The sequence below is a fragment of the Orcinus orca genome, chromosome 14 (assembly GCF_937001465.1).
Source record: "Orcinus orca chromosome 14, mOrcOrc1.1, whole genome shotgun sequence".
Lineage (NCBI taxonomy): Eukaryota > Metazoa > Chordata > Mammalia > Artiodactyla > Delphinidae > Orcinus > Orcinus orca.
Genome location: NC_064572.1, coordinates 37897120 through 37923313, shown reverse-complemented (window position 1 = coordinate 37923313; position 26194 = coordinate 37897120).

Below are 26194 nucleotides of genomic sequence, written 5' to 3'. Positions count from 1 at the left end.
CTTTTTTATTATTTTTTGACTTTATTTTTTTAGAGCAGTTTTAGATTCACAGCAGATTGTGACATTTCCTGTTTACTGCCTGCCCCCATATATGCATAGCCTTCCTCATGATCAACGTCCCCCACCAGAGTGGTACATTTGTTACAACTGATGTCACCTTGCTTGGGTCTTACCCAGAAGTCTGGAAGTTAACTCAAGTCTCTTTATTTTGATCTCAAACTCCAGGCTTTGTCTCCATATTACGTAGCCTCTGAGATTTCTTTTCTTGGAAATTTTTTTAAAATCATTTTCTGTTCTTAATATTGAATTTTTGTTTACATTTTCAAATATTTATTGTCATTTCAGAATATTAATGGAGTTTCTTACATAGAGCCTTTTTTTTTCCTTAAATGCCTATTTTATATACTAATATAGATGCATTTTCACCAAAGTTTTACTTTACTCTCAACAGATCACTCATATTTTTCTTTCTTTTGAGTTTATTTCCCTTAGAAAAATATGTCCAGTCATAAAACAGAAGAATTTTCACCAAAATATTACTTCACTGTTCAGAGATCACGCATGTCTACTTTCTTATTGGCCATAAATTTGTGTTCGTATTACTTTTTCAATATGAGTGATTAATTAGTATTTTTAATCCATGAATTTCACACCAAAAACCATAATCAGTAGAAAAATGGGCAGAACTGTTTAATAGACATTCACAAAAATAATAATAAAAGAGCAAAAATGTACACTTTTATTCTTTAAAAATTTAAACTAAAATAATCCACATATTTTTTTATCTTGAGGATTTAAAAATTAAAAAGAATGTTAGTATCAAGTGTTGATTCAAATGTACACCAACAGTGTTAAAGACTAGAAAGGGTATTAATGTCAAATATTTGAGAAATTATGAACTGCATGATACATTCACACAATGAAACATATGCAACTCTTGATAATAATAATGTATAGTTTAATGAACATAAAACACTTTTATTATTGTATTTAAAAAGTCAATATGTGTACAAAATATTGTTTACAATAAAATCCCATAAGTGTGTATATGCATCTTGAAAAATATATGTGTAAATGTTAATAATGCTTATTTCTGGAGTGGTGGCATTTTAAACGATTTTTATTTCATCTTCCCTTTAGAATATCTTTATTTTCTAAATTTTTATAACAATCACACATTAATACACTACTGCTTTTTAAGTTATTAAAAATGTAAAGAAATTGGCAAATCAGTTATCACAGCTTTGTGTGTGTGTGTGTGTGTGTGTGTGTGTGTGTGTGAAACAGAAGGAGACAGAGAGAGAGAGAGAGAAAAATAAGGGAGAGAATTGTTCTGTATAAGTTTGACTCCTGGTCTGGTTGATTTTTTTCCTATTACAGTGTATCTGATCTGAATATTGTCATCAGTGTCAATGAAATCTGCTGATGGAAACTTATAAGTTACTTGAGATAACTTCTTGCATTGTGAAAGGGAAATTCTTTTTCCTCACTGTGCAAACCCTGGAGATATGTAGGCAACAGCCTTAAACAGAAGGCTTAATAACAATGGAGTAAGTCCTATAAACTTGCACATCCTAACCATAAAATATCATTGGAAAGTATTAGCGATTTTTCTGTAAATGGAAAACCCTCATTTATCATTGCTCCATAGAAATGATGTTAAAAAGTTAGCACAGGGGCTTCCCTGGTGTCGCAGTGGTTGAGAGTCCGCCTGCCGATGCGGGGGACACGGGTTCGTGCCTCGGTCAGGGAAGATCCCACATGCCGCGGAGCGGCTGGGCCCGTGAGCCATGGCCGCTGGGCCTGCGCGTCCGGAGCCAGTGCTCCGCAGCGGGAGAGGCCACAACAGTGAGAGGCCCGCGTACCGCAAAAAAAAAAAAAAAAAATAAGCACATTCGTTGTTTTATAACCTCTATTTTTTATGACCATTTGTCCTTTCTCTACAGAAAGAATTGTTATATCAGCTGTTGGACTACTTCTGTTTTCTTATCTGTTTCTCTGCTTTACTGTGGCCATACAGTCTTCATTCACCTTTATTAGATCTGCAGAAGCTGAAAAAGCCTGTCTAGTGTGAAAGTTCTTGTCAATTATTTAAAGAGGGAAAAAGCTAAGTTGGAAAGGCTTATGGAATTGTTCTGGTTTTTCTTACGTAGTTAGGCAATCCTTGCTGTCCAACCCCATAATTCAAGAGGACTCAGATTTTCTTAAACCCCAAAAATCATGGCACAACACCTTCCAGCCTAATTAAGAAGAGAGGGAAATTAGATCCAGTCCAATGGTTAATGAAGTGTGAATGGTGGTCTACATGAAGTAGAATGTAATGACCCATTTTAAAAGTTGGCCTTATTCAGAATTAGACTAATTTCTGCAGATCCAGATAGAGCACCATTCACCCTGGTTTTCTGATCTTAGTTTCTCAAGCCTGATAATAAATAACATTATTACATTTCCATTCTTTTGTGTTTAGCAACCAATTTCTTTCAGGTACGGCACTCAAGTGCCTAATCCAGAAAGAGGATGGTGCCTAGGGTATCATGCCTCATCAGTAGAGCTTCCTGAGAGGGCATAGGACCAATGTTTACATCTTGGAGCCAAGGTTAGTAAGGTCTGTTGCCTGGAAGGCAGTGAGAAGTGTCATACAAAGAGGAAGAATGTAATCCAAGAACCAGTAAGTGACACATGGATAAAGTGCCAACAGACTAATTAAGTAGACTGTGAGACTGAAAAATCAGAATGTCTGAAAAGCAAAGGGAGACTCCCAGACAGACAGAACGATCCAGCACTAATACCGCATACAGTACATTTAATTCCATATTTTTGTTGGGCTCTTAGTATTCTTTTATTTAAAACCTCTCCCATCCATTAAAGTTTATTAAAATAATCTGTGAAATATATACATAAAATTTACTGGTAAAAAGTGTTAATCATACTTCTATTATACTGTATATGTAATTTTGTAGCTGGTCATGTAAGCATTATCCATAAATTTGTATTAATTAGCTATATAAAGGTATAATCACATGGATGGTTTGATTTTTAGCAGTTTCCATACATTTGAGATATTTTTCGTATAATATATAGCACTGCCACGAACAGATTTGTGTAGGTACTTTACCTTAAAAATATTGCTGGACTTCCCTGGTGGTGTAGTGGTTAAGAATCCACCTGCCAGTGCAGGGGCCACGGGTTCGAGCCCTGGTCCAGGAAGATCCCAAATGCCGCGGAAGAACTAAGCCCGTGCACCACAACTACTGAGCCTGTGCTCTAGAGCCCACGAGCCACAACTACTGAGCCCGCATGCCACAACTACTGAAGCCCGTGCGCCTAGAGCCTGTGCTCTGCAACAAGAGAAGCCACTGCAGTGAGAAGCCTGCGCGCTGCAACAAAGAGTAGCCTCTGCACGCAGCAACGAAGACCCAATGCAGCCATAAATAAATAAAATTCTTACTGGTAAAAAAGAAAATATTGTTAAATTATTTTCCAAAGTCATTGTAATACATTGTAGTCTCAAAAGTAGAGTATTTGGCCAGTGCTTCTTGAATTTTAATGTGCATATGAGTCACCTGGGGATGTAGTTAAAATACAGATCCTGATTCAGTTAGGTCTTGGGTGTGGCCTGAGATTTTGAAATTCTAACAAGTTTTCAGGTGATGCCAACATGACTGGTTTATGGACCACACTTCCAGCTGCAAAGTAATAGGTTCCATGTTCAATAAATCCTCATCCACTGTGAATATTTTCATTTTTTGAATGTTGGTTATTTTGATAGTTGATAAGGAATAATCACAGAATATTAATTCTCATTATTTTAAATTGCTGGAAAGAGTAGACAGTTTTGCAAATTCTTACATTTTTTTTCTCTTTCCTTATTTGTCTGTGTCCTTTTTTCATTGCTTAAGCAAGAGCTCTGACAAAGAACTCACTATTTTATGGATTTTAATTTTGTATGTGCTTGTCGTTTGACAACTTGCTTTAATCTCCAGAACAAGTTTGAATTTATTATAAATAAATATATTATCCATAAAATGGATAAATTTGAATATAATAATGTTAAGGAATTCTATTTATCATTTTACTTTAAAGAAAGTAAAAGATTATAAATTCTGAAAGGATTTTTAAAATGTATAATTTACAAAAGATTAGTTTCAAATATATAAATAACTCTTAAAATCAATAAGAAAAATCGAATAGAAAAGTCAGCAAAATAAATGAGCAGCATTTCAAACAAAAGAAAACACACATAGCTAAACATTTTTAAAAAATGTTATCTTCATTAGAACCATAAACATATCAATCAAGATCCCAATGAAATTCCATTTTTAAAAATAAAATTTCAAAATGAAGCCTGACAGTGCCAATTGTTAGAGGACTCATGGATCAGGATCCCCCTACACATTATTGATGGGAGTTTAAATTAGTGCAATTGCTTTGAAAACTATTCTAGAACTCTTTGTAATGCTGAACTTTCATGTATCATACACTTGGAAATTCCATTCTTGGGTATAAACTGATGAAAAAAATATGCATATGTGTAACATGTGGCATTTACAAGAATGCTAATAATAACAAAAATTCTGGAAGCAACATACATCCACAGAAAAGAGAAGGGATGCCACAATATGTATAATGGCATATTCTTATAATGCAATACCCAAAGCTATCAAAAAGAATCACAGTCACATACAATATCATGGTTAAAGTTAGTAGTATTATATTGCATAAAAAGGAAAGTCAGAGAAGAGCTATATTACATGATATCTTTTATATACAATTTTCAAATGAGAAAATCTAAATAATTTATTGCGTAGGCATGTATATTTATATGAAGAACAGAAAGAAAGAAAGTACTCACAATTGAGTATACTTGTTACCTCTGAGCAAGGACATAAAAAGATGGGCTAGTGAAAGAAATGGGATAATCATTTTTTTGGTGGTGTTCCAGTTTATTAATTGGACAGTTTACTATGTATTTTATTTTTTAATGTCAGGTCAAAATCTGGTTTTGGATTGGAGGCCCTGGATTACCTGGATCACAAAACTGGGCATAGAAAGGTAATGAGGGAGAAAAAAAAGAGAATTTCAATCAAATTTATAACACATGAGCTAACATATTACTCTAAGAGAGATAGCCAACAAAACCGACAAACTAATAACCAGATGATGAAGAAGATAAACTAGTATAAGAACCTAGAAAATAATTTAAAGCTGCTTATTAGAAAAAAGTAGGCAGAACTAAAGTGAAAATAGTTGGGTATAAAATAAAACCAATTAGAAACTTGTTTTAAATGCAAAACAGAAACTCTAATGAAAAATAAGGGCGTTTGTTACTATTAAGTGGGTAGAGTATGAAAATATTTAACTTGTTCAGGATCTGTTTAGAAATATTGAATGATTATTAGATATATTAGAAAAAAGCATAGCTATGCATGTATATTAAGCATTTAATGACAAAAGATTCTAATATCAAACTCCTTTCTTCTATGAATTGTCATTTTATTATATTTTATTTACTAAATGTTTATTTAAAACATTTATGTTTACTTTCATTTTATTTGAATTATTTTTCATTTATGCTAATTACTTTTCATTTATGCTAATTATCTATCTGGAATATATTTTCACGTTTTACATGAAAAATGAATCTAATTTTTTAAGAGAATTTTCCACTTAAGAAACCAGTAGTCCTAGCATTGGTCAAAATAGTCCCTTTTCCCACTGATTGATAATGACTCTACCATATATCAGTTTCCGATTATGCATAAGTTTTATAGGCTCTCTAATCTTTTCTATTTGATTATAAATAAAGAAAAAAACTATTTATTACCATATCTTTGTAAAAACTATTTATATAGTAAATAGCAGGGCAAATCATTCTTTTTCATTTTCATACTTTTTGTTGTTGTTATGCTTGACCCTGTGCCCTCATATTTATAACTTTCTCCATTAAAGCCTGGCATGTATTCTATTGGATATTCTTAGACCCACTGTGGATATTATGTTATTGTGAATGAAATGTTTAGTATATTTCCTAATTGATTTTGTATATTGATCTTTCATCTACCATCCCTGCCAAAATTTTTTAATACCTTAAGCAGTGTATAGATTATTTTATATTTTCTAATGTGGATAACTATATTGTTTGGAAATGAAGACAACTGTTTCTTTCTTTCCAATTCTCATACTTCCTTATTGGCTAGAATCTCTAGTAGACAATAGAAGTAGTTACAGTAGCCTTCTTGTCTTGTTCCTGACTTGTAAATTTTGATCCCTATGCAAGTTGTTTTCCTTATAATTTTCATACATACCACTTAGCACATTGTGAAAATTCCCTTCTATTCCTCATTTGCCAAGAGTTCCATTATGAATGTTTGTTGATTTTTTTATCGAATGATTTTTCCACATTATAGACACATTTTCTTCTCTTATCTATTAATATACATTTTCCTTTGTACATTGCTTTAACTATTGTGGAATTTGTAATATTCACAAATATTCACTATTCCCATTCCCTGTAAAAGGTTTAGAAATCTGCACCCATTGTCATGTGACATGATATTGCTATGCCAACGGTGGGAAGACTATATATCACCTCCTCCAACTTTGCTCTTGTCTAGAGGAATGTTTTGGTTAAAACTTGAATAGAAACACAGTCTGGAGCAAAGCTGCAGCTGAGAGCAGAGCCATAACTGACCTGCAGCCTACATGAAAAAAGAGTTATAGAGGAAATTGTCATTTTAAGTCACTGAGACTGGAGGATTGTTTATGAGGAAGAGCTGATTAAAACAGACTTACTACGTAATATCTGTTCCATAATATTTTATCTAGCATCATTTTATAAAGATTTTGCAAATTAAATTTTGATTCTTTTCTTATAAACATTTCCAATATTGGGGTTTATTTGTTTCCCCATTGAACTGCAAATTTCACTGTATTGTTTTAAACTATGTTGGGTTATATTTTTCCTATGAATTGTCATTTTATTATATTTTATTTTATTTACTAAAAGGTCAGTTTTAAAACAGTCTGCATGTGTGTTTGAAAAGATACTTCTGTTTTTAGAGAACATGCTAGTTATGTGTGTGTGTGTGTGTGTGTATTCTACACATACATGCTATATAAATCAAAATGACCATATTTATTATATCTTTTCACACCTCTATTCTTTTAGGTACTCTAATTTATCTCTGAGGTGTTGAAAATGAAGAATAAAAGTCTATAACAATCTGTAAATATCTATTTTACACATCATAAAGGACTGACTCTAATAGTTTTCCTCTCTTTTTTTTTGCCTTGATTTTAATATCATGACTGTTCCTTGCTATTCATTTACAAGTATCTGTTCTGTCTTTGTCTATTCTTTGCTTTTAAACATTTATGACATCTTTTGTTTCAGATTATTTTTGTATATTTTAACACTATCTGCATTCCTTTCACTTTTAAAAGTTTTACTTTCATTTATTAATATGAAAATATGTTTAGTCTTTGTTTCTAGCATTTTCATTTGTTTCATTTTTGAGGAACATATATTCCACTTACATACTATACTTTGTTGTGTCATATGAGTTTCTTTTCTTTTTTTGTATGTATTTGTTTTCCTTTTTAGAGTTTAAAACATTTATAGCCCCTTTTTTATTTATAGCTATAACTTTCATATGTAAATATATTGATATATAGTTTTAAACTTCTTTATTATTAACTTTAATCAGTGTGAATTTACTTGCAATTTCAATAAAAAATATAAAATCGGTGCTTTTAATCTTCCAATATTCTCTCTCCCTAAATGCTCATCTTCCCTGGTTATATTGCTATAATCATATGTTTTTTTCTTCTAGCTTTGAATTACATTCATTTGAATAATATACTTAAACTGTTTGCTCCCTTATTTATCATATTTAGACTATATTATGTGGAATACACACTATGAAAGATGAGAGCTGTGCCCTCACTTCTTTAAGTCTCTTACCCATTTTAAAATTCTATTTTTACATTATCAAGGCTTATTAAATTTATATTCTGTTTTGTCCTAAATATCCTAGACTTTTCTAGCCTTATATATTTCAATTGCTTTGGTTCTCAATAATGTTTTGTTATTTTTTTGTTTGTTTCTAGTAATAGCAGCTTAAGTTAAATTTTAAAATTTGTCTTGTCTCTTGGCTAGAAGAATTTATTTTGGTGAATCTATTGAGATGATCATATGTTTTTTGCTCCTTTAATGTTGCATATGTTAAATTATATTGATTAGTGAATGTTTAATGAAACCTGTCATTCTTGGTCTGGGAAAAACTACTTGGTTATTGCATGTACACTTTTTATATCTTGGGAATACACCTAGCTAATATTTTATAAAATATTTTAAATTTTGGCTCTGGGGGATATTTTTGTGGTGTTTTTTCTCCCTATTTTCGGGATCATGGAATTTCCTGCCTTATAAAATAAGTTGGAAAATGTGGTAGGCAGGATAATGGTTCCCCCCAAAGATGTCCATGTCCTAACCCCTGGAACCTGTGAATATGCTATCTTACATGGCAAAAAACACTTTGTAGATGTGAAAAAATTAAGAATCTTGAGATGGAGATTACCCTGTATTATCTGGGTGGCCCAAATACAATCATTGTTATCCTTATATGAGAGGGACATGTGGGTCAGAATCAGAGAAGATGTTAAAGAAGAATCTTGAGGGCAGCAAGAGATTAATTATGCCTTACCTATAAAACAATTTGAATGATGTATTTCTTAACAGAACCCATAGAGACCAGAAGGAAGTGGCACATTTTTTAAGTACTGAAAGAAAAGAACTGACAACCTGAAACCGTGTAACTCAGATTGGGACTTGAACCCACCAGCCAGAACTGGAACCCAGCCAAAACCCAGACTGGGGCTTGAACCCATGGTCTTTTAATTGAGATCACACACCTGGTCTCAGGACTTAATGAAGCTCAGGTTCTTCGTGTCTCAATGCAGAAGGAATTCAGCAAGAGGCAAATTGATAGGTAAGAACAACTCTATGCCAATAAAATGGACAACCTGGAAGAAATGGACAAATTCTTAGAAAGGTATAACCTTCCAAGACTGAACCAGGAAGAAATAGAAAATATGAACAGACCAATCACAAGTAATGAAATTGAAACTGTGATTAAAAATCTTCCAACAAACAGAAGTCCAGGACCGGATGGCTTCACAGGTGAATTCTATCAAACATTTAGAGAAGAGCTAACACCCATCCTTCTCAAACTCTTCCAAAAAATTGCAGAGGAAGGAACACTCCCAAACTCATTCTGTGAGGCCACCATCACCCTGATACCAAAACCAGACAAAGATACTACAAAAAAAGAAAATTACAGACCAATATCACTGATGAATATAGATGCAAAAATCCTCAACAAAATACTAGCAAACTGAATCCAACAACACATTAAAAGAATCATACACCAATAAAAAAAAAAGAAGTGGATTTACTTAGAGAGAAACACACTCCACAGACAGTGTGTGGGCCATGAGAGGCGCCAGGGTATGGCATTGTCAGTTTTTATAGGGATGGGTAATTTCATAGGCTAATGGAGGGCGGAGTATTCCAGCTATTTGGTGGAATGGTTGGGGATTTCCAGGAATTGGGCCACCACCTGCTTTTTTTTTTTTTTTTAACATTCTTATTTATTTATTTATTTTTGGCTGCCATTGGGTCTTCGTTGCTGGGTGCAGGCTTTCTCCAGTTGCAGAGAGCAGGGGATACTCTTTGTTGTGGTGCCTGGGCTTCTCATTGCAGTGGCTTCTCATTGCAGTGACTTCTCTTGTTGCAGAGCACGGGCTCTAGGTGCACAGGCTTCAGTAGTTGTGGCACACGGGCTCAGTAGTTGTGGCTCGTCAGGCTCTAGAGCATAGGCTCAGTAGTTGTGGTGCACAGACTTAGTTGCTCCACGGCATGTGGGATCTTCCCAGACCAGGGATCGAACCCTTGTCCCCTGCATTGGCAGGCGGATTCTTAACCACTGCGCCACCAGGGAAGCCCCACCACCCACTTTTTGACCTTTAAGGTCTGCCTTGGAACTGTCATGACGCCTGTGGGTGTGTCATTTAGCTTGCTGATGTTTTACAATGAGCATGTACTGAGGCTCAAGGTCTAGTGGAATTCGACTTGTCCGCCATCTTGGACCTATTTGGTTCTGATCAGTTTATGTCCTGTCCTTGGGCTATGTCATTCTTTTAAAGGTTGTGCCCTGCCCCTTTCCTGCCTGTTTCAAACCCAGAATCCTATGCCCAGAAAATATCTTTCAATAATAAAGGGAAGACCAAGACATTCTCAGATGAAAGACAACTAAGATTTGTTACCAGCATACCTCCTCAAAAAGAAGGCTAATGAATTCTTTAAACAGGAAGGAAATGAAGAAAGAAGGCATTTTGGAACATTAATAAGGAAGAAAAAATATGGTAAGCAAAAATATGAGAATATACATAACACTTCTCCTCTTGGATTTTAAAAATTATGTTTGATTGTTGAAGTAAACATTATAATTCTGTCTCATGTGATTTTAAATGTATGTAGAGAATATATTTGACAGTTGTAAATGGGGAGGGCAAATGGACTAAAGAGAGATAATGTTTCAATATTTCATTCAGACTGATAAAGTCATACCATAGACAGTGATGGAAGATAGTAAAGGTCTCAGTAATAGAAGTACACAAATTTGTCCAACTTATTTTTGACAAAGGTGCAAAAGCAATTCAACGAAGAAGAGATGGATTTTTTTAAACAAAGATGTTGGAGCAGTTGGCTATCCATAGGCAAAGAATGAACTTCAACTTACACCTCACACCTTATATAGAAATTAACTCAAAATGGGTCACAGAATTAAATGTACAATGTGAAAATTTAAAAAACACTTTTAGAAAGCAATATAGGCAAAATCCTTCTGGATCTGAGGATAGATCAGTAGTTTTTAAAATTGACCCCAAACCCACAATCTGTAAGAATAGTTTATAAACTGCACTTCATCAAAATTAAAACTTTTGTTCTGTAAAAGATTTTCTTAATGGTGTGGAAAGATAAGCTGTAGAGTGGGAGAAAATATCTGCGAACCACATATCTGACTAATCACTAGTATCTAGAATATAGAACTCTCAAAACACAAAAGTAAAAAAAAGAAAATCCAATTAACAAATGAGTAAAAAGATATAAACATAAATTTCACTGAAGCTGATATAGAGATATCAAATGAGTGCATTAAAAGACCTTTAACAGGCATTAGAGAAATGCAAATTAAAACCACAGTGTGATATCACTACACACATATCAGAATGGCTAAACTAAAAAACAGTGCCAACATCAAATGCTGGTCAGGATGCAAAGAAACTGAATGACTCATACATTGCTGTTAGATATGTAAAACAGCTCATCCACTCTGCAAAACCTTTTGGCAGTTTCTTAAAAAAAAAAAAAAAATTATACGACTACTATATGACCCTTCAGTTGTACTCTTGGTCGTTTATTTTAGGGAAATGAGTATTTACATTTACACAAAAACATGTGCATGAATTTTTGTAGCAGCTTTATTCATAGCAGCTCCAAATTGGAAACAACCCAGGTATTCTTCAATGAGTAACTGATTAAACATACAAACTTTGCTACCATACCATGGTGTGCCGCTAAGCAATAAAAAGGAATTTTAGTTTATTTTAATTTTTTTTAGCGGTACCCGGGCCTCTCACTGTTGTGGCCTCTCCCGTTGCGGAGCACAGGCTCCGGACGCGCAGGCTCAGCGGCCATGGCTCACGGGCCTAGCCTCTCCGCGGCACGTGGGATCTTCCCGGACCGGGGCACGAACCTGTGTCCCCTGCATCGGCAGGTGGACTCTCAACCACTGCGCCACCAGGGAAGCCCCCAGGAATTAATTTTTAATACATAGTTCAACCTGGATGAATCAGAAGAATTACACTAAGTGAAAAAAGCCTATTGAAGTTATATACTGTATGATTCCTTTGAAGTTACATTTAAAAAATGACAAAATTATAGAAATGGAGAACAGATTAGAGGCTGCCCTGAAAGGCAAAAGTGAAGATAGAAGGGAAGTCGGTATAGCTTTAAAAGAGCAAAATGAAGAATACTTTTTAAAAATATTTATTTATTTATTTGGCTGCGTTGGGCCTTTGTTGCTGCACGTGGGCTTTTCTCTGGTTGCGGCCCGTGGCGGCTACTCTTTGTTGCGGTGCGTGGACTTCTCATTGCGGTGGCTTCTCGTTGCGGAGCACGGGCTCTAGGCGTGCAGGCTTCAGTAGTTGTGGCACGTGGGCTCAGTAGTTGTGGCTCGTGGGCTCTAGCGTGCAGGCTCAGTAGTTGTGGTGCACGGGCGTAGTTGCTCCACGGCATGTGGGATCTTACCAGACCAGGGCTCGAACCCGTGTCCCCTGCATTGGCAGGTGGATTCTTAACCACTGTGCCACCAGGGAAGCCCTTGAAAAATACTTTTTGTGGTGGAAATATTTTGTATCTTGACTGTATCAATGTCACCATCCTGGTTTAATATTGTAGTTTTTCAAGATCGTACCATATGGGGAAACTGAAAAAAGGGTATAGGGATCTCTCTGTATTTCTCTTACAACTGCATGTGAATCTTTGCTTATCTCAAATTTAAAAGTTTAATAAGGTATAATGGAGGATGTTTTGAGCAATAAATTTGAAAATTTAGATGAGATTTTCCTAGGAAAACATGTCCAATTCATTAAAATTTAAATATCAAATTTAAAGTATCTTACATCTTCCAAAGAAACAGAATTTTAATAGAAATAGTTTCTAGAAATTAATCCTTCAGTCTATTTGTCTTCCAGGATGAATTCTTTCAAATTTTAAGCAAGAAATATTCTCCAATCTTATACAAACTCCAATTATAAGAAAGGAGGGAACACTTCCTCTATTTATTTTCTAGTGCTGCCATAACAAATGGCCACAGATTTGATGGCTTAAAACAAATCAAATCATTCTTTCAGAGCCATGGAGCCCACAAGTATGAAATCAAGGTGTTAGCAGGGCCACCTTCTCTGAGGGCTGTATGGGAGAATCCCACCTTGCTTCGTCCAGCTTTTGGCCCCAGGGGTTCCTTGATTTGTAGCAGCGTAACTCCAGTCTCTGCCTCCATCTTCACGTGGTCTTCTCTCCTGTTTTCTTGGACAGACAACTCTCCCTTAATTTAGGCCTCGCATTAAACCCAGGATGGTTTCACGTCAACATCCTTAATTACACTGGCAAAGACCTTTTTTTTCCAAATAAGGCCACATTTACAGGTTCCAGGCATGAGGACATGGAAATATCTGTTGGGGGCCATTATTCAACCTACTACATGTCCCAACATATTGTATGAGGCCAGAAGTACCTTAATACCAATATTTGACAAGGATATTATAAGAAACCTATAGGCCAATTTCTCTTAAATATAATTAAAATTTTTCTAAAGAAAATATTAGCAAATCAAATCAGTATGAATTAAAAGAAATATCACATGAAATTCTGTTCCTTTAAGGAATATATTAGCTTATATTTAAAAAAATTAATCATAACATTTGCTATAATAAAAAGAGCATATAACCATTACAACATTTATTTATTATAAAACCTCTTAGTAATCTAGGAATAGAAAGGAAATTCTTTGGTATAATAAAAAAAGAATTTCATTGAAAACTTTGAAAGCTTTTTCTTTGCTATCATAACTTTTATCAGCAATACAGTATAGTTCCTTGCTATTGTCATAAGGCAGGAAACAAACAGTAAAAGTCATGAAAAGGAAGAAATAAAATTGTCATTATTTCCAGACGACATGAATGTGAATGAACAAAATTCAAAAGAATCTACACTTAGGACGTAGGACTAAGTGAATTCGCAAGGTAACTGAATAAAATGTCAATATAAGAAATCAATTTTATTTAAATTTGCTGGTAATCAACAAAAAGAAAATTAAATTTAGGAAATAGTGCCAGTTAAAAATAGCATTTAAAAATCAAATACCTAAAAAAAATTTATTCCATTTTTGAAGATTATATGTTTGGTCCTGCAATTTCTGACAAAGAATGTTATCCAAAATATTGATATGTGAAGAAAACATCCAAATCAAGTTTTTTAAAAGGCAGTCAACTAAATAGAGAAAAGAGGCAAACGATTTAAAGACATTTCACAAAGCGGTCTATCCAAATGGCTGATGAACTTAAAAAATGGTGTACAACCTCATTAGTTATCACAGAAATATAAATTAAAACCGCAATGGCATAATGCCTAAAATGAAATGACTAACACCAAATAATAGTGAGGATTTAGAGCACCAGTAAGCATCAAAAGAAGCATAACTGTGGTGTGTAACTTTGTATAAACACTTCTTGACAATATTTACAGATCCCACGATTCAGCATTTCCACTCTGAAAGGTTATGAATAACCATATAATGCAGACATATGTTTATCAAAATATATGTACAGTGACATTCGCAGTGGCGTTATTTATAGTAAAAAAAATTGGAAATTGTAGAATAGATAATTTATGACATGTTCTTACATAGAATACTACTTTACAACAAGAAGAATCTAAAAACTTAAATTTGAGCAAAAGAGTCTTGGTGTAAAATGTTACAAACTGTAAGATCTCATTTACATAACCATCAAAAACTGATCAAGATGTTATTAAGAGTTACCATGGGAGAGGGATGGTGACTGGGAGGGCCAGGGATACTTCTGAGGGATAGATGCTTTTCCATCTGAGGTCTAGTTACATCTATTAAATAATTTCTGTCCATTATATGCATCATGCTTCGTTAAATATTCACAAAATAAACACTAGAGACAATGCCAGCTTTAGTTATCTAAAAATTTTGCTTTGATCTTCACATTTGAGAAAAATACACATTCGGATAAAAAAGAGCATTTTATACAAGTGGGGGGAAATTATAGACTTTCGAAAAAGTTATGTTGGAATTATTGGCTGTCTCTTTGGAAGAGCATAATTTTGTTGTTCTGAACCTTAAATCATCCATTAAAATAAATTACAGATGCCTTAAAAAGATAAAAAGGAAAAGTTAACCATATAAGAATGAGAAAAAATATGAACAAACATTGCTATAATTTTGAGGTGAGGGAAGAATTTCTGAGCATAAAAGAAAAACAGGATAATTAAAGTGAATATACAAATTTAACTATATCTAATATAAATATTTTGAGTGAGTAATGAATTATCCTATATAAAATGAAAAATTGAATAATAAATAATTTATAGATTAGGCATAAGATTAACAACCTTGATATTAAAAGAGTTCTTCCAAGTCAATTAGAAATTAATCAATAAATAGATACAAGGATATTTAGAGGAGAATCTCTCAAAGGAAAAACTAAAAATATTAATATTATAATAAACAAAGGAGAAAATGTTCACTTTTTGCAGTCAGATAAATTCAGATTAATATATGTGCTTCCAATAAACTATCAGATGCAAAACAGAGTAGAGACTGAGAGAGAGACAGAGAGAGGGAAAAAGGAGGAGGAGGAGAAAGAAGAAAAATGAAAATAACATGTCGAGTATTGTCCTGGGGTAGGAGGAAAAAAATCCCACATATGTTGGGTAGAATGTTTTATCCTTCCTTTTGTTTTAACCTTTTTAATGTAAAAACAAACATTTAGAAAAGCATACAAATGTCTAATTTAGTGGAATATTATAAAACAAACATCCTTGTAAGCACAATACAAGCCTAGCCATTGAACTCTGCCAGTCATTCCAGAAATTCTTTCTTTTGACCTCTTTTGACTTGTAAGAATCTTTTCATTGGCAGGACCCCCTCCCCACCCCCACCCCCCCACACACCCCTACACCCTGTCCCTTTCCTTTCTTTATAGTTTACTAGTTAAAAATCTTGGCCTTTTAACCTGTAGGTTCCTACAGTCTTGATATTGCTGATTGCATCCTCAGTCAGGATTGCATCCTCAGTTGGTAGGACTAAAGGAAGGATAAAAACTTTGGATATCTGTCTTTTGTGATTTTAGTGACTCAGTGCCTAGACAAAGCCACAGTCCAGTAATCCTTTGGGAGGATGCCACATGGTGATGTTCAACTTTTATAACTGTTTTTTCATTTATTAGTTAGAATTACTTTTATAAAATAACACTTTCCTTTATCTACTACTATTTGATTATCCAATGGTATAATTCATAAAGAAAAGGCAGGAAAAATGTTTGATACTTTCTTGCATTTTCTTCTTTTACATAATGGATTTATTTCCAGTCATTTTCCTAGGGGGGCTTATTAGCTTTTGTTTTAATATTTTTATGAATTTACTGATTTAAACACATTTGGTGGGTTTTGATAAATCAAAATTATTAGCTGTTTGGGAGCTCAAATTGTCCAATTTCTGACCAGTCAAAGGCTCTTCTAACTAGATCTTGACATGACCATAGCAGTTATTGAGAGTTTCCTTGTTTCCTGTTATGTGAAAATTTACATTTCCTGCCTCAGACATGGAGTCAGCTCTTTCTTTAAGATGCCCTGGGTTTTTTAATAGTACTTGGTATTTCAAAATCATAATCCAGACACTAGGGTTCCTCATTACTTTTGGGTTGTTAATTATTATTTCTAGTCCTCTTCTGTTGTTAGAACAAAGAAATTATATGTGCTAAAAATACAGACACACACACCCCCATAAATTCATATCGATACTCCAAATTCACATTCAGGATTAGAGAGATTTTAATGTAACTTCTTTTGTATTGTGTCTGTATCTCATGAGAATTCTGGTTCTTAAGGATACAATGGCTGATAGAACATTTCATAATTACACATTTACTTTATGTCCACTTACACACACATATCCATCTCAGAATAACATTGCTCATTTACCACCAACAATACACCAAAAGGAGTTAACATTTGTTTGCATATACTCTCCCAATTCTCCCCCATTTTCGTACTTGTATAATACCTACATTGCCTGAGCATGTAGCCATGACAACCTGTACTCTCTTTTTAATCCCAATTTATTCTTAGTTCTATAAGTAACTATGTTTAATGATCATCACTAGTTCTTATAAAAACTTTTAAAGTTGCTTTGTTTGCCTAAGCTCATTGTCTAATAGATTCTTCAGGAAGTGCTCACGGGAACAATATTACCAAAGTTTTATATGTTAATTAATAACAGTTGTTTTGTATGTGGTTTTTAGACTTGAAAGTCACATTTGCTGGATATAAAGCACTTGCTTCAAATTTTCTCTCCTTTAGTGTATAAATATTTCTGTTTTTTCATGTTGTTCATATGCCGCTTTAGAAACATAAGATGATAATAAAATTTTCTTTCCGTTACAAATATCTTGTTTTTTTTTCTCCCTTGGTGAGAAATGAGGTTTTTTTATTTCCTTTTTCTAATACCACCAGCTATATTCTAGTAAAACTTCTGGGTACGTTACTAGAAATTTTACTAGAATATAGCTGGTGGTATTCATCCCAGGTTGGTATTATCAACATGGGGTGGGCTCTTTAATATATATTGTAGTTTCAGGAAATTTTTTGTGAATTACAAGTTTTAATATTTGTTTTATTCCCTTGATTTGGTCTTATTCTTCAAGCATTCCTATTATTCATAAGATGGATATAGTATATTATTTGTAACTTTCAAAATTTTTGTTTTTTCTTTCTGCTTATTAAAAATTTCACCCTTTTCCACCTTCTTTTAAGGCATTGTCTATTGTTTATTCACTCCTGTGTTCTTTCTAATTCAGTCTCCATTCAAGAATTTTCATTTATTTATAATTATTTTCTGACTTCTGTCATCTCACTTGAGGTTTTAAAATTATATATGTTGTTCTGTCACGTCTTGTAAGCTTTCTTAATGTCTTTTAGCTCACTTTTAAGGTGTGAATTTTGATGTTTTCTGTGACATGTCTTTTTAGTGTTCTTTCATTTTACACAGGAATGTTATTATTATTCTCCTCTTTCTGTTGTTAACTTAGTGTGGAATTTGACCTCAGTACTTTTCTATTGCTCATCTTTTGTAAAATGAATTATCCTTAACTTGTGGAAGGAGGCGTAGTTCAGAAGAGCTTTTCTCATTTCTCGGAGCTCCTCTTCTGTTCTTTTCATGAAGATGTAACCGACCGTCTTGGGTCAGGCGGACCCCCAACTAGGTCCTTCCCTTGCCTCGTGCAGCTCGCGCCAGTTGAAGGAGGCCAGGTTTGGCAAAGCTGAAGAAAAAGTTTATGCCTTGATCAAGGAATTGGGAAGGGAGAGATCATGCTTTAAAGACCTCCCCAGAGGAGAGAAGAGGGAAACTTTTTATTATTATTATTTGCGGTACGCGAGCCTCTCACTGCTGTGGCCTCTCCCATTGCGGAGCACAGACTCCGGATGCGCAGGCTCAGCGGCCATGGCTCACGGGCCCAGCAGCTCCGTGGCATGTGGGATCTTCGTAGATTGGGGCACGAACCCCTGTCCCCTGCATTGGTAGGCGGACTCTCAACCACTGCACCACCAGGGAAACCCAGAAGAGGGAAACTTTTAAGGGGTAAGTGTAAGGTCGGATCTTAACAAACAGCACCGCGAAACAGGAAAGCTTCAAGTGAGCTTTATTAGGGAGCGCTCCCGGGCGAGGTTCACTGGTCCGAGAGAAAGGGGCCAGAGAAGTCGCACCTGGGCGAGGGTTGGGCAAGATTTTATAGGGGAAGAAGGGAAAGGGGTGTGGTGAGTCTGGGAGGGTGCAGGGTATTCCTTATTTGGTGGTCTTTTCAGGTATCCTGGGGGACCGTTAGTCCCGCCCCTTGAAAGGCGGGAAGGCCGGGCTGGGTTCAAAGTTCCCAGGTCAGTTCCTGGAACTGGGTGGTCCGGAATGTCTCCAGGGCAGTTTCTGGAACTGGGTGGTCCGGAGAATTTCGGTCTGATGCAACCTGTGAATCTGATTGTGTTCCCCTGCCTTGGGCCAGTTGGCCTTACAGTAAGAGGTGGGTACGCCATCAGAATTCAGGGAAAGGGATAGCAATTTCCTAGAAACAGCCAGAGAATGTGCAGTTCTTTGGGCTCCCTTGCACGCGGCGCTAATTGTGCCTAGCAAAGTCCAAATTTCCGCTTTGGGCGGAGATCCTAACATGGTAAAGAGGCAAAGGCAACTTTCGGACGCTCCGTGTCTCGTCTGCGCAGGTGCTGCCCTTGCGTCTCATCTGCGCAGGTGCTGCCCTTGCGTCTCAGCTGCGCAGGTGCTGCCCTTGCGTCTCATCTGCGCAGGCGCTGGCTAGAACCGGTTCAGGGCAGTTGAATGTTGCCTTCTCAGGCCGGTCTGGCGCCGCAGGTTTTGTGGTTTTGTTTCTGTGGCGTCTGCCTTAGTTTCTGTTAAGCCAGCATGCTGTGGGCACGGACTAACGATTGTGGTGCGGAAAAACGAAAGAAAGTAGGTCTGCCTCAGTACAGGTGTGGGTCTCTTCTTGGGAACAAAGACTTCAGAATCATGGTGGACTGCTTTATGGCATTTCCAGACTCTTACTTGGCTCATTTTTACCTGCACCTTCTCTTTCCTTTTCAGTACTGTCTCTGGCCTGACGGGTTTTACTGCCACAACTAACCGCGTCTTCTGAGTGTGGATCCCTAAAGTGCCCTCCAAGGAAGGAGCCCCAGGAAGTCAGTCCTTGGGACCGTCTGGGAACAGACTGGAAACAACCGTCCAGCCTCTCCCGTCTCCATTCTCCTTGTGCTCAGCTTGAATTAGAAGCGTCGGTACCAGCCCCCAGTTTCAGATGCTGTTCTCCAATTGGTCGGCCATGTGATCCGGTAAGAATTAATGGGCTATGTTGAGAATCTATTATCCTCGCGTCTGTCAGCTCCTTCGCGGCTCCCTGTTGTTCACTTCACACGGACCCTGATGCCATGTACGCCTTGTAGCGACTGGCAGTTTGTCTTCTGCTTATAATTTGAGAGTTTTGGTTATAAGGTGTAACGTAGTTTTATTGTAAATGCTGTTCCCACGTCTTCGGTTTTTGCTATTTACTGTTTGCTTTAATAAGTGTATTTGGGGATATTCAGTATCTATGCCACCACTTCATCTTCCCAGGATACTCATGGGTGGAATTTTTAATTAATTAATCAATTAATATTTTTACGAATTAAAGTAATTCAATAGATAATGCTTCCCAGCTTGGCCACATGCACAAAAGCCTTGGATACCTATTAGTAACCAAGGAATTTGACTTCTCAGAATTCATTCAAAGAACATAATTATGTAAGACTACAGTGATATCTGGGCAAGAGTTTCCACTGGAGTGGGTTTATAATTGCAAAAACTAAGCACAGTGTACATTTACAATAACAGTTGAACGGTTCAAAAATAAATGAATAAAATGCTGTCTACTCATTAAGAATCTAATACAGAAATATGTTCAGAAATAAAGGTAAGTGAGAAATAAAATAAAAAATAGGATCTGCGGTACAATACTCACAGCTTATAAATCTATATATAGACATATCTCTTTGTGTACGTCTATCTGAAGATAAATGTTACAGTGATTGGTTAGTATGGTGAACTTTAATAATTTATTTACACTATTAGCTTATATTTTTTAAAATGTGAATTGAGGATCCTGATCATTCAATAATCTGACCTGCATTTTGTTGTTAAATAGTAATCTAGAAGGAATAGTTGCCAAGATGCATTAACATTGAAGTTGTAAATAAATTTCAGAAAGTCTTTTGGCATATATTACAGAAAGGATTTTCCTCTCTACTGACCTGTGCAACTTGGTTTATTTTGCAATTACTATAGAGTTACAGGTTTGCAATTTCTGATTTTGATTTGGGGTATGGAATTTGCCATTACTCAGCAAAGTCTGTGACTTTCCATTAGATTTTTGGAGGTGGAAATACTGAAGGGAATAAGATCCTCTAGTCCATAGGTAAACTGAAAGGAAATAAGAAAACAAAGTCTCTAATTTTTTTCTGTCATGTTTCATTGGTTTTTAATGAACTGTTTAATTTTATTGAGTAGCAAAGACAAGCCAGATGTTTAATGGTCCAATAAAGTAATTAATTGGTACTTCTCATTTAACAGTGTTTTGCCTATCAGCCTCCCTGGCACAATTTCAAATACATTGGATAGTTTAATTGCACTGACCATGCCCAGTTAACTCTTTATCAACAACTGATGACAATGAAATATTTTTATTTATCACTTTTCTTTTACTTTGTGTAATTATATATGATCATAGGAAGTTGGAAATTGAAACTTTATCAATTTCCCCCTTCCTATAACAGTTATTAATATTTGATTAATCATTATATCTTGTTCATTCTGCCGCAGATTCTTTGCTCTTTTATCTATCTCTTTTGCCATTGTTGTAGCTCAGATACATGTTGTCTATATTTTGGGATCTTAAACTTGTTTTTCCTTGTTTTAATACATTTTCATGAGAATATTCTTAATAATCCAGATCTTATATCACTGTAGATTCAAAATGTTTGATGGATCACCATGCATCATAACAGGGGTTGCACACCAAAAATGCCTTTGTGGGCCAGGCGGGTCAGTAGGTAACATGAACAAAAGGAGTGTCTAGACAATAGGTCCTAGAGTGCTGGGTGGCCAGTTAATTTAAAAACATCCTTCTGAACTGACGGAATGCATCTGCAGGTCAAAAAGCTACAAGTTTTTGCCGTCTGGGAAAATTGAAGTCCGAATCCAGATGCAGGCATACAGAGCACCTCATAACCTGTCCCACACTCATCTTCCCGTTTGTCACTATTCTCAAGTATCGACAGTCACTGTTTCCAAATAGGCACCAACCCTCGTGCCTCCATGCCCCTGCCCCCAGTACAGACATACACTTTAGGATCACACCTGGTCATTTTTCAGTATTCAAATCATTTTTTTTTTTCTTTTCTGAAGAATTCTCTGGCATCTTAGTATCCTCTGCAGCTGATTAATTATACTTTGAGCTGTCTCCTATTGTCCCTTGTTGATAACTCAGTTTGAATATATTATCCTTGCATTGTGATTATTTACTGATGTGAGCTTCTTAAGTTATGCTCCAAGCTTTTTGGGGAAAGGACTGTGGGCTCTTCCCCTGTTAATGCTCTATCCTTGTATCTAGTACATGCTTAATGAATACATCTGACTAAATTTATTCAGCCTTTTAATTTGTTTATAAGACAATCAATAACATTAATATTTTGTTTATTTTGTGTGTGTGTGTATTCTAAAACCTGGACTCCAGTGTGCATTTCAGAAAAATACTCACAGTGGTCCCCTATCTAATGTATGATTCTTAAGTTTGCTTGTAGCATTTGACTATTGAAAATCATCTCCAGACAGTAGGTTCATTTAGTAATAGAAGGACAGATTATGTGGATTGTAAACAGGTCAAAATAAAAACTTCTGGTTTAGTGGGAACATTTTATAAACTGCACCACAGTCGGTGGAAATCTTGGTCCCATCCATTTACTATAATATTTTGGAAAGATGATTGTCTTTTTTCTTTTTCTTTTTCAGTCTATTCAAAGGAATTGACCATACACACTTTATCAAGTTGCTGTCAACATATAATTAGGTACTTGATACAAAGTGTTAGCACAGTGCCTGGCACATTGCAAGTATTGACCTTCTTCACAAGCCAAGAAAACGGCTTCCTCTTCCCTCCATCCCTCTGCTTGGGCAGCTGAATTGTAGCTCCTCTAACAATATTACACCGCAGTCATATCCTGACGAACACTTTCCTAGACATAATCTTTACTACATAATATCTTTGGGATCTAAGCCAGGTGTGGATATTTTTAAAAGTTTTAGAGAATGTCCAACTCTTCCTTCACCTACAAACCATCCGTCAGTTAGACCTAGTTTCAATTCAAGTGCTCTGCTCCACTTGAAATTCGAAATGTGTTCTTAATCATCTCAGGAATAAGAATCCCAGTCAGGACACCGAAATAGTTTTCACAGAAAAGGTCAGCATTTCTGCTGCACGGGAGAAAACAGGTATGCCTCTATCGCACCCTGAGCTGTCGTTACTTGTCACACAAGACGGGCACATTGGGTTTAGGACCTAAAGCAAGATGATGTGTTGACTTTTTGGACATCTTGAGTTTGAGTTGTTCACTGAACATCTTCAAATGGAGGAGTAGTCAGGGGAAGACTTTTCACTAACACCCCTTGGAAAATAATATGAGGGAGAGAAACAGGATAGTTACTTATATAGAGGTGACATTTCTCATTGACCCAAACAGAGTTCCTCAGTCTTCACTGGTCTGAATTTTTCTGCTTTGGAGATTCATGAGGAGCATTTGGATAATAAATATCAGTTTTACAAAACAAAACAAAAAACAGCTGCCAGCTGGTTTTAGGCTGAGGGAGGCAACCAGGTGCTGAGCACAGGTAACCAGAGCCCCAAATTCCAAGAGTGTCATGAATTCCAGTATTTCACTGTCTTGAGATTAGAGTATCTGACCACGCTATGTGTTTAAGCACACCTGAAATCCATCACTACATACAGAAAAGTATATCATGCATCTAAGAGCACCTTACGTATCATGAATATTTTTGCCACTAATTTTTGTTTCCATTTCCAAGCCAGAAATTCTTCAGCAATATGCCTCTGTATTCGTGAATAACAGAAAGAAAGCTAGCACATTCCTGTGACTCATGTTCCGGATCTGGCCTCAGTTCCCATCCTCCTCTTACCATGCAGTGCCTAGCACTCTTGGTGTGACTTTTCAGTCCTGTTTTTGACTCCTGTGTCCAGTATATGATATTTCAGTCCGCTCTGACCCCAATTTAATACATCCAAAAAATGAAGCTCTGTTGTCAAATACGAATATGAGATAGACAAATGTATTTGTTGTCAAGTATATATCTTGGTTTCAATTTATTGACTTGCTAAGAGCAACTACCATGAGGAACAATTCAAATCTCCTAAGCATTCACATAAACAATCTTAGAAAATTTCTATTCTAAAGCATTTCCTTTGTGGTAGCTTAATGGACTTCTTTGGTTTGCCTGTACAACTCTGGGAGGACTCGTCAGCTTTGTAGAATAAACCTTTACTCAGTTGTGGTTTATCTGTCATTCTTAATCACTTACCTTCTCTGACTGTTGCTTCTGGTTAGAATTAAGCTGTCACTTCACCACTTGATATTTGTATTTCCTATATTTTTGAATTTAGTATATTTTTCTGGAATCAAAATCAGCCACGTAAGCATTAAACTTCTCTGCTTGGGGAAACTCTGATCTTAGTATAAGGAACTCTTTTCTTTCGAGCATTTGGAGACCACACGTTTAGAGCCATTGGTAAGGTCTGTGTCAGTGCCCTTTGCAAATCAAATCAAATGTAATTTTTAGTCAAATTAGAGAATGAATTAGGCAGATGAGATTGCAATTTTTCCTTAGTATTCTGTCGAGAGCGTGAGTGGATGGCTGCCATTTGTCTTGCAATCTGTCTCTTAACCGTATAGTACCACAGATTTCTAATAACCTTCAATTCAGTTATTCAATTTTGGAACTGATAATGGTTCTCAAAGATAGCCAGTCCCTCATTTTAGAATGAAGATGCTGAGAACTGATATTACTCAAAAGGCGAGTTGTAAAGCTGGCAACAGAAATCACATCTCCTGAACCCTCAGTTCAGGTTTAGGTTCTGGGAAGTTACTAATAAGTTAGAAAACCATCAGATCGTACTAATGCAGAGCACATTAAACATATATAACACAGAAAGATTTATAGCTACGATTAAAAGCAAAGTGTAGCATTGTTTTATTTGCTTAAGCTGTTATACAAAAGGAAAAATGAATGTTTTTATGTTTATATATGTACATCTGTTTGTGCATATGTGCCCAGATATTATCTAAAGAATGAGATGACTTAGAAGAGTGGTTTGAGGATTTCCACTATTAAAATTTAATGAGGAACATTTTCAAATACAGATGCCCAGAAATTTTTCTAGAAATTTTGATTTAGTATTATAGGGTAGAGCCCAATAATATTCATTTCCCCAAACCCCTGTCTGAATTCTGGTGCAGTTAATCATGGATCATACTGTTTTAAAAATTTTATTTATTTTATTTGTTTTATTTTTGGCTGTGTTGGGTCTTCATTGCTGCACACAGGCTTTCTCTAGTTGCAGTGAGCAGGGGCTACTTTTCGTTGTGGTGCGCAGGCTTCTCGTTGCGGTGGCTTCTCTTGTTGTGGAGCACAGGCTCTAGGTGCGCAGGCTTCAGTAGTTGTGGCTTGTGGGCTCTAGAGCACAGGCTCAGTAGTTGTGGCGCACAGGCTTAGTTGCTCCGCAGCATGGGGGATCTTCCCAGATCAGGGCTCGAACCCGTGTCCCCTGCGTTGGCAGGTGGATTCTTAACCACTGTGTCACCAGGGAAACCCCTTGGATCATACTTTTAATTACACTGATTTATAAGGTTGCTTCTCATTGTTATTGTGGACCAGTCTATGACTGTAAGTAATAGATACACATTGCCAGCCAATAAGCCTTATCCTTAGATACCATTGGCCGTTGGCCATCCACAGGAAAAAAACAAAAACACTGATGTGTATTTAGACCCTTAAGAATTCAGTAATGCTGCATTTGAGATTCAACTTCAAGAGATCTAGGAAGTCAGATTATCAGCTGAATCAGAAGGCGTCTTTGGGATCGTACCCTGATTTAATCCTGTCTCTGGGGCTTTAAACTTGAGGGGAGGGAAGGATGGAGGGGGACTTGGACTTCAGAAACTTAATAACACATTTGCTCTTTTTTTTAAAAATAAATTTATTTATTTATTTATTTATTGGCTGTGTTGGGTCTTTGTTGCTGTGCGTGGGCTTTCTCTAGTTGGGGTGAGCGGGGGCTGCTCTTCGTTGCTGTGCGGGGACTTCTCATTGTCGTGGCTTCTCTTGTTGCAGAGCACGGGCTTTAGGCGCACAGGCTTCAGTAGTTGTGGCACGTGGGCTCAGTGGTTGTGGCTTGCGGGCTTTAGAGCACAGGCTCAGTAGTTCTGGCGCATGGGCTTAGTTGCTCCATGGCATGTGGGATCTTCCTGGGCTAGGGCTCGAACTCGTGTCCCCTGCGTTGGCAGGCAGATTCCTAACCACTGCACCACCAGGGAAGCCTTGCTCTCTTTTTATAGTTTAAAAATGTACAAGCTTTCAGGTTTTACAGAAACCCTCCAAATTTTAGTTCTGGCCTTAACTTATTTAGTTTGGGTAGGGATTAGAGGAGGGGGTTGTATAAG